This window comes from Prionailurus bengalensis, chromosome B4 (genome assembly GCF_016509475.1).
Source record: "Prionailurus bengalensis isolate Pbe53 chromosome B4, Fcat_Pben_1.1_paternal_pri, whole genome shotgun sequence".
In the NCBI taxonomy this organism is placed as follows: domain Eukaryota; kingdom Metazoa; phylum Chordata; class Mammalia; order Carnivora; family Felidae; genus Prionailurus; species Prionailurus bengalensis.
The window spans coordinates 129927025-129940213 of record NC_057358.1 but is presented as its reverse complement, the minus strand read 5'-3'; positions in this window follow the sequence as shown (position 1 = coordinate 129940213).

Sequence of the window (13189 nt, the reverse complement as noted above, 5' to 3'; positions counted from 1 at the left end):
AAGGGAAGGAAACTCTAACACACCTTACAACACGGAAGAGCCTTGGAAACATGAAATAAGCCCGACACGAAAGGACAGACGCTCTATGATTCCACTTAATATGAGGTCCCTCGAGGAGTCAAATTCATACAGACAGAAAGTAGGATGATGGTTGTCGGGCTGGGGGAAGGAGGGGTAGAGAGGTAGTGATTAGTGGGGACACAGTTTCCTTCAGTGTTGCAAGAGGAAACGCGCTCTGGGGTGGGCGGGGTGACGGCTGCGTGACAACGTGGATGTACTTCCTGCCGCTGAGCTGTGCCCTTGGAAGTAACTAAAACGGTAGATTTTGTGTAGCTCTCCTGCAGAGCTCGCTGTTGTCGGCTCAGTGGTCCCTTGTTAGGTGGGGCCCGAGCTGCGGACAGGTGCTCTCTCTTCCCTCCCAGAGCTGCCGGGGAGGCCGCCGGGATTGCACATGGAAGACAGCCAAGCTGCTCACGGGCTCCTGCGGCCCGAGGGCAGCGGTCGGTAGGGATGTCAGCACACCTAAATCCGGCTGGGCCCCTGGGAGCAGGGCGCTTTAGGGCCACCGTTATAAAAATCCCAAACCACGGCTCGGGTGCTCACAGCCCGAAAGGCATCTCGGGGAGTCCTTGCTCAGGTGCTGACAGTCAAGCACTGGGGAGAGGGAGCCTTGGGGAACGCTCCGACCCTGAAATTCCTGAATTCCGGGATCTCTTCCCTCCTCCCACGCCTGCCCCCGGGGGGAGCACAGTTTGCCAAATGCAGTGAAAGTTCCATCCCGGCACAGCAAGCAGCTCCAGGGAGAGAAGCAGGGAGGCAGCGGTCACAGGGGAGTGAGGGACACTGAGCCCAGTCGGTGCTGCTTGTCCTCATAATCCTCCAGCCCCACTTCCGGGGTTCCTGTGAGGCTCTAGTGAGTTCACCTGGACAATGGGAAGACTCATCCAGGACTCTTGTCACTGTTACCATTGACACACACACACACACACACACACGACTCACCTTTCATGGGACATTTGAGAGACTCTTGAGGGCACACTCCCCTTCCTTGTCCTACCCTGAATTAAAAACCAAGATTTTTGTGGTTGTGGGGTTAAAGGGATGGAAACTGCCAAGTGTAGAGCATTGCATCTGAGTCATGTGCCGGGAGCCCAGAATTCCGCCCTTGACTCCCAGGTACACATTTCCCCCGCCCCAGCAAATGAGTCTCTGACACCAGATGGGTGACTGACTACAACCTCATTCTGTTCCGACACTGCCTACCCAGAGACGGCATCAGATCCCGCAGGTTAGGGGCTCCGTCCTGCAAGGGTGCCCCTCCCCCACCTTCACACGCCCCCTGCAAGTCCCGGCTGTCATCTGTGCTCGTGACCTAGTGGCTATAGACCGGAGGTCCCCAAGACCACCTCCGTGGGCTCAATTAATTGGCCAGAGGGGCTCACAGGACTAGATCCCCAGTTTACCACAAAAGGATTAACAGAGGAACAGCCAGATGGAAGGGGGGCACCAGACAAGGTCTGGGGAAAGGGTACGGGCAGTGACCTCGCTGCTCCACGTGTTCACTCACCAGGAAGCTGAACCCTGTGCAGTTAATTAAATTAATGAAGTGAATCAATTCATTAAATCATTGGCCATCGGTGATCAAACTCAAATCTCCAGCCCCTTTCCCTCCCCCCCAGTCACACAGCCGGTGCCACTGACAACCAGCCCTCCCCTCCCCCCTGCCCCCACTCCGTTTTCAGGTGATGTAGGGACATTCCAAAAGTCACCTTATTAACAAAAGATACCTTTATCACTCTGATCACTTAAGAGAGTCCAAGGGTTTTAGGAGCTCTATGCCCAGAATGGGGTTGAAAACCAAAAATAGGTTTCTTATTAGAAATCACAATATAACAGAGGCACCTGGGCGGCTCAGTCGGTTAAGCGTCCGACTCTGGATTTCAGCCCAGGTCACGATCTCACAGTTCCTGAGTTCAAGCCCGCATGGGGCTCTGTGCTGACAGCTTGGGATTTTCTCCCTCTCTCTCTCTTTCTCTCTCTCTCTTTGCCCCTCCCCCACTCGTGTGTGCCCTCTCTCTCTCCAAAGCAATAAACTTTAAAAAAAGAAATCACCATATCACAGAGAGTTTCACACACAAACTCATTCTGTCCACACGGTCCTTCTAAGAGGCAGGGAATCCAAGGGGCGCCTGGGTGGCGCAGTCGGTTAAGCGTCCGACTTCAGCCAGGTCACGATCTCGCGGTCCGGGAGTTCGAGCCCCGCGTCGGGCTCTGAGCTGATGGCTCAGAGCCTGGAGCCTGTTTCCGATTCTGTGTCTCCCTCTCTCTCTGCCCCTCCCCTGCTCATGCTCTGTCTCTCTCTGTCCCAAAAATAAATAAACGTTGAAAAAAAAAATTTAAAAAAAAAAAAAAAAAAAAAAAAAGAGGCAGGGAATCCAAGCCCAGTTTACAGCTGCCAGGACTGAGGCTCATGTCTCAGGTGCCAAGGCCTGGGCACCTTACCCAAGGGCACGGTGTCTGATCCCACTAAGTGCTAGGGCTTGGGTTAGAACCGAGGTCTGCCTAGGTCACGGCTCCCCTGCCACTAAAGCACATCCCAGAAGCCCACAGTGCCCTTCTGTGGATGAGTATGTAAGCAAGGTTGCAGAAGGCACTCCCAGCGGTTGCCTGGCCAGGCATGCGGGTGGGCAGAGCTGGAATCGAGGCCAAGGGCACGCAAGGGGTGAATTCTTTGTTTTTTTACTGTTTATTTTTGACCGAGAGAGAAATCGCGCGTCCGCGGGGAGGGGCAGAGGGAGAGGGGATCAGAAGAGCTAAAAGCAGGCTCTGTGCTGAAAAGCAGAGAGCCCGTGCTGGGCTCGAACTCATGAACCATGAGATCATGTCCCGAGCCGAAGCCGCATGCTTAACTGACGGAGCCACCCAGGCGTCCCAAAGGGTGAATTTAAGTAGCATTTTCTGGGGTTGCAAGTGGCAGACCCGACTTGAACCAGCATTGGCAAGACATGGATTTATTGGAAGGATATTGATCCGGCTTGGTGGTTTCTCTACCGCAGATCACAACTCGGTAGTGTGTCACGAAATCAATTCAGTGGGTCTCAGCTGGTAGGAAAAGCAAATGACATGGAATAGAATGGGAAGTATCAGAGTGTGTCCCACATAATCAGGGGGTAAGTATTGTTTCATGAAAATTATGTACATACCATCACGTACTTGAGTGTATGTGTGTGTGTGTGTGTGTGTGTGTATTCTGGATTGCAATGTGAAATGGGTCATAGACAGAATGTTTGAGAGCTATTGATCTAACTTCTGGATTCAAAGGGAAATCTACAGATTTCAGGTTCACCTTCAGGTCCTGAGATTAGGGACCTCCTCATGGTCATAGGTCTCTCTCTCTCTCTCTCTCCTTTCCCTCGGCTCTGTGTTTCTTTAGGGGGTACTGGCTTCATTCAGTCCCAGTATAGGAGGGTTTTTTCCAGAGCCTCCAGCTCTATTCCAACTCACGTCCTTCTGGTCCCGGGACTGTAGATGTAAGAGGGTTTCCCCTCCAGATCCAGTGAGAAGATTCCTTGTGTCCCACGTCCCACTGGTCCCTTGTGGCCAGGGGAATGCAGCTCTCTGTTCCCCGCCCCACGTCACGTCCCCTCCCCCATAGCAAAAGCAGTGTGCTGTTTCTGGAAGTCCTCGTTGCAAGCGTGAGACTGGAGAGAGGAAGAAACAAGGCCCAAACCGAGGGGGTGTTCTTCTGGACAAGTCAACCGATGACTGTCCTCTATAAACGGGTCAGGTGCCAATGAGCCAGCTGTTGCTGATTTGGCCCAGGGACCGCCCGGGCAGCATTTTGCAAAGCATCAGTTTGCCAACCAGGTGATCTTCCAAGGTGGGGGGTGGGATCTGGGCATCCTGTGGGTCTGCAGAGCCCTGGCTGAGCCCCCAGTTCTGCTCCAACAGATCTTAACCATTTCAGATGTCTGCCGACCTCTCCAGACTTGGGCTTCCGAAGAGGCAGCCAGTGGGCAGTCTTGCCAAGTTGCTTGGAAAAGGGCAGTCCCTCTGGCATTAAAACCTGACTTCTTGATTGGCTGGGGGTGGTGACATCTTACCCAGAGGCTTTATTTACGTATCCAAGGAACTGCTGGGGGGTGACTCCAGGAAGTTCTGCTGTGGCCAAAGATGAAAATCCAGAGGCCGCCTGAGCCTGGCTGGGGGCCAGGGGACCCAGGTCTGGTCCCTTCGTGCACTGGCTGTGGGCATGCCTCTTCCCCTGTGTGGGTGGGCAAGTCGGCTCTGGCGGGCTGGGCTGGCCAGGGGGATTGGAGGTTGACGTATGGGGAGGGGTCCTCTGTGACGTCACGGGGAGTGTTTCCCACAGGAATATGTGGAATCCCTTCCTTCAGGAATGAGCATGAAATGTGGCGGGCTGGCCCTGAAACCTCCAGATCCCTGCCCACATCTGAAAAACGAGGAAATCCCACTGCGTGGGCTACAGTCCTTTCCTTGGCTGTGATTCTGCGATCCTTGGAATCTAACATTCCATGATTCTGAGATCCTAGGAACCGAAAAAACGTCGATTATTTTTGACGATGTTCTCTCCCCAACCCCTTGGGTTTGATTTTTCAGCCCCCCACCCCTGCACCCAAGAAGGCCATCCACACAAAATGTAGGTTGGTCCCTCCCTGGCTCTCGCATGAGGTGGGCCTCGTCGAGGACAGGGTGTGCTTTTGCCCGGGACCCAGACTCAGAGATGAGACTCCTGCGGTGTCTGCTGAGTGGCCCATTTTTACACCCGCCACTAGGTGACCCCAGTACAGGGCCTGCACCTTTTGTTATCTGCCTTTCAAAGCGATTAGCTCCTTGCCCCATGAACCTTTTTTTTTTTTTTAAGTTTATTTCTTTATTTTGAGAGAGACAGAGAGAGCATGAGTGGGGGAGGGGCAGAGAGAGAGGGAGAGAGAATCCCAAGCGGGCTCCATGCTGCCGGCGCAGAGCCCGATGTGGGGCTCGAACCCACGAACCGTGAGATCATGAAATCAAGAGTCGGACGCTTAACGGACTGAGCTGCCCAGGCGCCTCACTAGCTCCTTGAACTGCGTTGGCCCAACAAAACCTAAATTCCACAGCTCACAGCTCTTGTGGCTCCAATCTGGTGAGATGAGGAAAATGTCATTCGCCAGAACACTCCAGAGAGGTTGGGGTAGGCGGGGCAAAGGACCAGACTCAGTCCTTGGGAGGAGCAAATCTGAGCTCATGGGCTCATGACAGAGGAAATGTGGGACTGGGAGGGGCCAGAGGGAAAGGACTGGCCAGGTGTGAGGCAGGAGGCTTAATTTAGCTGTTCCCCCCTGCTGTGCATCAGGACTGTGCTCCCCCCCCCACCCCGCCCCCCACTCCTCCTGACCATGGGTCTGGATCTCCCACGTGGTTCTCAGGAAATGCTGGCTCTGTGAGGCCCACGGCTGTGCCTGGCGAAGGCTAACCCGGGCTGCCGGGACGTCCCACACCGCTCAGTGTTTAAGGTTCTAGATTCTCGTTCTAGATTCTCAAATCGCCTGGGAAAGAAGGCAAGAGTTCGGCTCGACACAGAACAACCCAAACTCACTTCTCGTCCCGGGCTGTGCAGAGCACAAGGGCTGCTGGCTAGGGGGTGGGTGGATTTGCAAAGGGGCTCAGAGGTCTTCCCGGAGAGAGGGGGAAGTTCCCATGTCCCGGAGATCATGGCCTGAGCCGAAATCAAGGGTTGGACACTTAACCAACTCTTGAGTCACCCAGGCGTAGGGTCAGTCTCCTGTTTTCCTTGTTTTACCACTAAGAGCATGAAAACAGAAGTCCGTGACTTGCCCGAGGCCACATGTTCGGCAAATGGACACTTGGGCCTGAGCAAGGCCATGTGGGCTCTGAAGCCAGAATCCTAAGGCCCAAGGATTTAGAAGGATTCATCGCTTTATTATTTTTTTTAATTAAAGAAAACATTTTTTAATGTTTGTTTTTGAGAGAGAGAGAGACAGAGCATGAGCAGGGGACGGGCAGAGAAAGAGGGAGACACAGAATCCGAGGCAGGCTCCAGGCTCCGAGCTGTCAGCACAGAGCCCGACGCGGGGCTCGAACTCATGGACCGCGAGATCATGACCTGAGCTGAAGTGGGACGCTTAACCGACTGAGCCACCCAGGCGCCCCGGGATTCATTCTCTTTGCTCTGCAAAGAGAGCAGAGTCGTCTCCTGGAAAGAACGTGACCCTAGGGCGCCTGGGTGCCTCAGTCAGTTAAGCATCCGACTTCGGCTCAGGTGATGGATCTCAAGGTTCGTGCGTTCGAGCCCCGCATCAGGCTCTCTGCAGTCAGGACACAACCTGCTTCAGATCCTCTGCCCTCTCTCTCTGCCCCTCCCTTGCTTGTACTCTCTCTTTCTCTCTCTCAAAGATAAACAAACATTGGGGCGCCTGGGTGGCTCAGTCCGTTAAGCGTCCAACTTCGGTTAAGCGTTCGACTTCTCAGCTCAGAGCCAAAGCCTGCTTTGGATCCTGTGTCTCCCTCTCTGTCTGCCCCTCCCCTGCTCGCACGCTCTCTCTCTCTCTCTCTCTCTCTCTGTCAAAAATAAACATTAAAAAAATAAAATAAAATAGTATTTAAAAATAAACAAACATAAAAAAAAAAAAAGAAAGCAACCCCAAGGTCGAGGGAACTCATTCCTCTTGCCCTCCTCCTCATTGTGACCAGGGTGGCCTCTGGCCTCCACAGAGAAGGGGAGGGGGGCAGGGACCCCATGAGCGGGCCAGACGTGGACTCTTCCCCAGGGCTTGCCCGCCAGCCCAGGCCCCAGGCACAGAGCCAACCAGGAAAGGAAACTCCCTCCCATGATCGCAGTCTGGGCCATTCTGCACAGGAAAGGGCAGGCTCTCCCAAAGCCCAGACAGTCTCCAGATGGTTTTTCACTGAAGATTTTCCCGGGGCATCTTTGGACCCCGAGACAGAATGTGGGCGGGGCCAGGGCTCGGCCCAGCGTCAGGAGAACAGGCCCTCTCTTGGTGGCCCCAGTGCACTGTGGGATCCCGAGCAAACCCCGTCTCCTCTGGGCCTGCGTTTCTCCCTCTGCGGTGGGTTGACCGTGATCCCTAAAAGAGAAGTCCGAGTCCTAACCCCAGTACCTGTGACCGCGACCTTATTTGGAAATAGGGTCTTTGCCAACGTAATGAAGTGAGGGATCTCCAGAGGAGATCATGATGGATTTCAGGTGGGCCCCAAACCCAACCACAGTGTCCTGAAAAGGAAAGGAGAAGAAGATGGGGCACCTGGGTGGCTCGGTCGGTTGAGCGTCCGACTTTGGCTCAGGTCGTGAGCTCACGGTCCGTGAGTTCGAGCCCCAGGTCGGGCTCTGTGCTGACAGCTCGGAGCCTGGAGCCTGTTTCAGATTCTGTGTCTCCCTCTGTCTGCCCCTCACCTGCTTGAGCTCTGTCTCTATCTCTCAAAAGTTCATAAACATTAAAAAATTTTTTAAATAATAAAAGGAAAGAAAAGGAGAAGACACAGAGACACGAGGAGAAGGTGGCAAGAGGACACAGGCCAGTATCAGAGTGGTGCAGCCACAAACCAAGGTGGAGGCCGCTGGCAGCTGGGGACAGATTCTCCCTCGGAGCCTCCGGAGGCAGCCAGCCTGCTGAGACCTTGACTTCAGACCCGTGACCTCCGGAACTCTGGGAGAGCCCGTTTCTGTTGTTCGAAGCCACCGTGTTGTGGTCATTGTTACGGGGGCCCCAGGAATCCAACGGGCCCTCTCTGACAGTACTGATCCGGCCAGGAAGTCCCCCGGGGGGTTAGGAGAGGGAGATAAGAGACGGAAACTTGGCTCCCACCCTGAGAAGCTCACAGATGAGTTGAGAAGTCAAAAGCCACACCAAATTACTGCATGTCAAGCTCCAGCGTGATGGAACAGAATCTAGGCTGCCCAGACCGGTGGGGCTCCCGGCCTGGGGGTAGCGGAGGGTGGGTGGGATGTCGGCCCTGGCAGGGCCACCTCCAGGGGACTCAAAGCTCCCAGTTGGGGTGGGGACCTGGGATGAAGGGCCATAGGGCAGCATCCTTATTAGGGGCTGTGGCAGCTCTGTGAAGGGGGCTCTGGACTGCCAAGGTCTCAGGGGTCATGGTTGGCCATGGTAGCCAGAATGCCCAGGTCAGAGCAAGGGGTGCCGATGGCAAGGCCTAGCCCAGGGCCTGCTTTTCCTGGGAGTGTGGCGCTAGGAAAAACGACTTATCCTCTCTGGACTTTCCTGACCGCATCCTTAAAAAGGCGTTAATCTTCACACCAGGATGTGACATACACCGTCTGGCAAACGGTAAGTGTTTGGTAGTATTTCCGAAGAGCACACAAATTCGAATAAAGGCAGCTGTGTGAGGCCAGGAGCACTGATAGTAAGTGTGGGAAGAGGGACAGATCACGGGCGGGAGGAGCCAGGACAGCGTTTGTTACTTGGAGGGGATCAGGGAAGCTGTATTAGTAGACATCTTTTTATTGCAGGTGACAGAAATCCAACTCAAACTACTCTGCGCACGAACCGGAATATTTGGCTGAGGTCACTGTTACCGTCCTTTGAGTAAATCAAACACACACCCACCTCAGGGCCTTTGTACTTACGGTTCCTGCCCTCTGTTGGTATATTTTGTCCTCCAGATATTTCCAAAGTCTCTCCTTCACCTCTTTAGCTCTTTATCAAATAAGTTTAAGTTAATTTTAAAAATAAAATTTTAAATGTATTCCCCCACTCAACGCTATGACTTTTCTCTGTTTTATTGCTTTTTTTTCCTCCATAGCGTTTATCATCATTTAATGTGCTATTTATATTATTTTCTTTATTTATTGTCTTTCTACTTATGCCTTTCCCCACTATCACGTGAGCTCCAACAAAGGTAGGCCTTTTGTCTTTTCTTTGCCTTTAAAATTTTTTTTTTTTTGAGAGAGAGAGAGAGAACATTCGAGCTCTTAACTTGGGGAGGGGCAGAGAGAGAGAGAGAGAGAGAGAAAATCTTAAGCAGGTTCTGCACTAAGCACAGAGCCCAATGTGGGGCTCAGCCCCAAGGCCCTAGGATCATGACCTGAGCCAAAATCAAGAGTTGGACACTCAACTGACTGAGCCACCCAGGCGCCCCTACTTTTTTTTTTTTTAACTTTTCTTTTTATTTTTCTAGTTTCCATCACCTAGAACCATGTGGTAGGTGTGATGGTTCATTTTATGTATCAGCTGACAGGGCCACAGGGTACCCAGAATTTGGTTACACATTATTATCTTGGGGGTACATCTGTGAGGGTATTTCCAGATGAGATGAACATTTGAATTCATAGACTAGCTAAAGCAGATTGCCCTCCCTGACGTGGGTGGGCCTCATCCAGCATGTTGAGGGCCCGAATCGAACAAATAGGTGGAGGAAGGGGGAATGTGCTCTCTGGCTGGGTGTGACACTGGCCTGTTGCTCTTCTGTGATGTGGTGGGGGCTCTGCAGGGAGGCCTTCCTGGAGGAAGTGCCATTTGAGAAGGATGGACTCTGCACAGCAGGGGACGGATGTGGGCAGATGAAGCCACAAGACCTGACAGAGGAATGTCGCGGAGGCCAGTCCGGGGTAGAATGGGAGGAAAGAGTCTTTGGGGTTAGTTATCAAGCTTGTACTGGCCTTTGCGAAAATAAAGTCCCTGGTGGCGGGTGATGGAATTCCGCTAGTGGCCACTGAGACAAGTCACGAGGGAAAATAGTACTCAGGACAGGTACATTTTGACAGAGGGGCAAGTGGAGGGAAGGTTCTAGAAAGTTCTAGAACACAGGGAAAGTTCTAAGCCATAAGTAGAATGAGACCCTAGGCCTTCAGGGAAGAAGTCGTAAGAGTTTCCATCCTCACGAGTTGTGCACTTTGCAGTTTACAAAGCACTTTGCCATCCATCACCTCCCCGGCCCTGAGTGGTAGGAATTCCCTTCTTCAACAAATATTTATCAATAACTTCCTGCTTAAAAGGGTCATGAGGATCCTTATGTGCTGTGTGAGAGGGGGTAATATAGCTGTTGTCAGCATGAACTTGGGCCTGTACCAGACAATGGAAATACAAGACGGATACGGCACGGGCTCTCATGGGCTTCACGGTCCACCGGGAAGAGGGACGTTATTCACTAATGACATAACAGGGTCAAAATTCTAACCACTAAAAGGAGATCTCTTTAAAAGCATTGTTTCTCTATTCGCTATAATTGAGTCCAGTAGCCCACAGTGTATTGAGTGCTTACTCTAGGTTTTTTTACCTAGTTTAGATTTCACCGCATCCTAGAAGGCAGGTACCTTTATGATTGCCATTTGGTTGGCAGAGGAAGAAACTAAGGCACAGAGAGGTTAGGTAACCTGCTTGAAGTCACACAGCTAGCAAATAGCGAAGCCAGAGTTCAAACGCAGTGGTCTGGCTCCAGAATCTACCCCGGGGCACCTGGGAGTCCCAGTCAGTTAAGCGTCTGACTTTGGCTCAGGTCATGATCTCACAGTTTGTGGGTTTGGACCCTGCGTCTGGCTCTGTGCTGACAGCTCAGGGTCTGGAGCCTGTTGCAGATTCTGTGTCTCCCTCTCCCTCTGCCCCTGCCCCACTCACATTCTGTCTCTCTCTCTCAAACATAAACAAACATTTTAAAAAATTAAAAAAAAAAAAAGAATCCACCCCTTGATATCTGAACTACCCTTGTCTTTTGCTTATAAGCACTTCTCATTGCTGTGGGGGGGTGGGGGGGAGCTGGGAGCAACTTAGATGAGTCCCAACTCATCTAAGGGATGCCAACTAAGATCCCTTAGATGGGATCTCAATCTTTCCTGATAAGTGCTCAGTATCTCAGGTTCCCTACCCTCCCCCATCCCCACCCCTGCCCCTAAGCAGCTGCTCCTCTTGAAGGTGGCTCCTGGGTGTATGGGAGAAGGGAGATGGGCCTTTGGATAGGGCCTGCCAAATAATACACGACCTAAAAATTTCACAACCAGGGGCGCCTGGGTGGCTCAGTGGGTTAAGTCTCTGACTCTTGGTTTTGGCTCAGGTCGCGTTCTCACAGTTCGTGGGTTTGAGCCCCGCATCGGGCTCTGTGCTGATAGCGAGGAGTCTACTTGGGATTCCCTCTCTCCCTCTCTCTCTGTCCCTCCCCTGCTCTCTCTCTCTCTCTCTCTCTCAAAAATAAATAAATAAAAATAAAATAAAATAAAAATTTCACAACCATTATCCAGTTTACAAACACGAATATTGCCACATAGGTAAGGTAAGAGCGTCTGTAACCTGGTCAGCTGTGGAAGGCTCCCCACAAGGAGGGGTTAGCAAGGTGAATAGGGAGGGAAACCTCTCCAGACCGAGGTGGTCTGAGAGTCTGACCGGGAAGTCGGGAGTCGGGTCTAACTGCCCCATGACTTCCTGCTGCCAAGGTCAGAGACCCGGAGTTACTGACCCAACAGCCCAGAGCAGGGGTCACAAGACAGACCAGAGCCCAGCTCCAACTCCAAGCGCCTCCCCCCGCCCCCCCAAGTCCAAAGTAGGAAGGTTGAGGATTCCGTGGAGAAATAAACCCTGGCTGCCACATGAGCCAGCGCGACTGTTGGCCTCCGGGCGTCTCCGGGCTGGGCCACCACACCTAATTTTAACTGACCTGCTGATTCATCCAAGATGGCTCCCTCCCTCCCCCGCCTGCCCCCCCACCCCCAGCCCAGGCCACAGCCAGCCACGGCCACTCCTCAGAGCTGCCAAAATTCTTAAAGTTCAAGGTCATGCCCCATCTGTTCCAAGCCCTCATTCCAACCTCATCCACGACCAATTCCCTTCACAGAACTTCTAGCCCTGTCAACTAGTCTTCTCGGGGTTTCCGGAGCATTCCAGTACGATCCTGCTTCCCTAACTCTCTGGACCACCTTTCGAGCCCCCACTCTATAGTCACCACAGACTGAGTGGCTATCCCTCCCCAGCCCCCTTCCCCTACCCCCTCCTTGCTTCCCAAGTAGTTTATCAATGTGACCACACTCACCTGGAGGACAGATATTGCACACTTACTATGGGCTCTGGGGAGATTAAGACATTAGTTATAGGAATGTTTTCTTCCTTTTTTAATTTTTGACATATATTTGTTTTTGAGAGAGAGCACAAGCAGGGGAAGGGCAGAGAGAGAAGGAGACACAGAATCCGAAGCAGGCTCCAGGCTCTGAGCTGTCAGCACAGAGCCCGACGCGGGGCTCGAACCCATGAACTTCAAGATCCTGACCTGAGCTGAAGTCAGCGGCTTAACTGACTGAGCCACCCAAGCGCCCCAGGAATGTTCTATTCCTAGCCCCTCTTTCTCATTTTCCCCCTAGATTACAAAACCTTTTACTCTCACGGGGGGGGGACGGTGGCAGCACAGTGCTGTGTGTTCAAGCCTGTCTCACTTTCTCTGGGCAGATGGGGACGTCTCACCCCCAGCCTCCGTGGAAGTCGGCACGGCCGCGTGGCCGGAAACCATGAGCATCAGTGTCAGGCGTGGCCCCCAAACCTCTCACTCTCCCCCTCTCTTTCGTCTGGCTTGCCTGCTGGATACAGAGGGAGCAGAGGCCTTCAGAGTCCTTGGGGACAGAGCCCGGGGCCCTGAATCGCTGTGTGGAGCAGAGCCCTCTCCCCACCTTCACGGAGGTGAAGGACACCTAAAACCAAGAAGCCACGATTAAAACCAATAAGCCGCTGAGGTCAGGGGCTGTTTGTTACAGCAGCTAGCGCTCTAACGAATACACTAATGTGCCCTCGTTTGTGCTGCAAGCCTCACCCACGCCTAGTATGTAAGAAGTCCTTCATATTCATCTCCCACCACGTGGCTTCCCTCTCGTCCATCCTCCACGTGCACACTTGACCCCGCCCGCCTCCCCCTGCCTCCCACCGCTGCTCAGAATTTCCCAGGGCTCCCCCGTCCTCGGAAATTTCCTTCTCCCCTCCTCTTTCCCTCCCCAATCCTTAAAGGCTGGGGTGTTCCCCTGGGTCTTTCTCTTCTTCCCTCGGCTGCTTTCTCTACGTTGATAACTCACTCGTGCTCTGTGTCTGATGGGGTAAACGGGAGCTTCTCCAAGTCGCCAGGTAGATTCAGCACGTGCGGTGACTCCAGATGGGGGTGGGGGGTGGGGGTGGCAAGCGCTCTCTTTTAGCAGAATAAGGTCAGGGAATTAATTCTCAAGGAA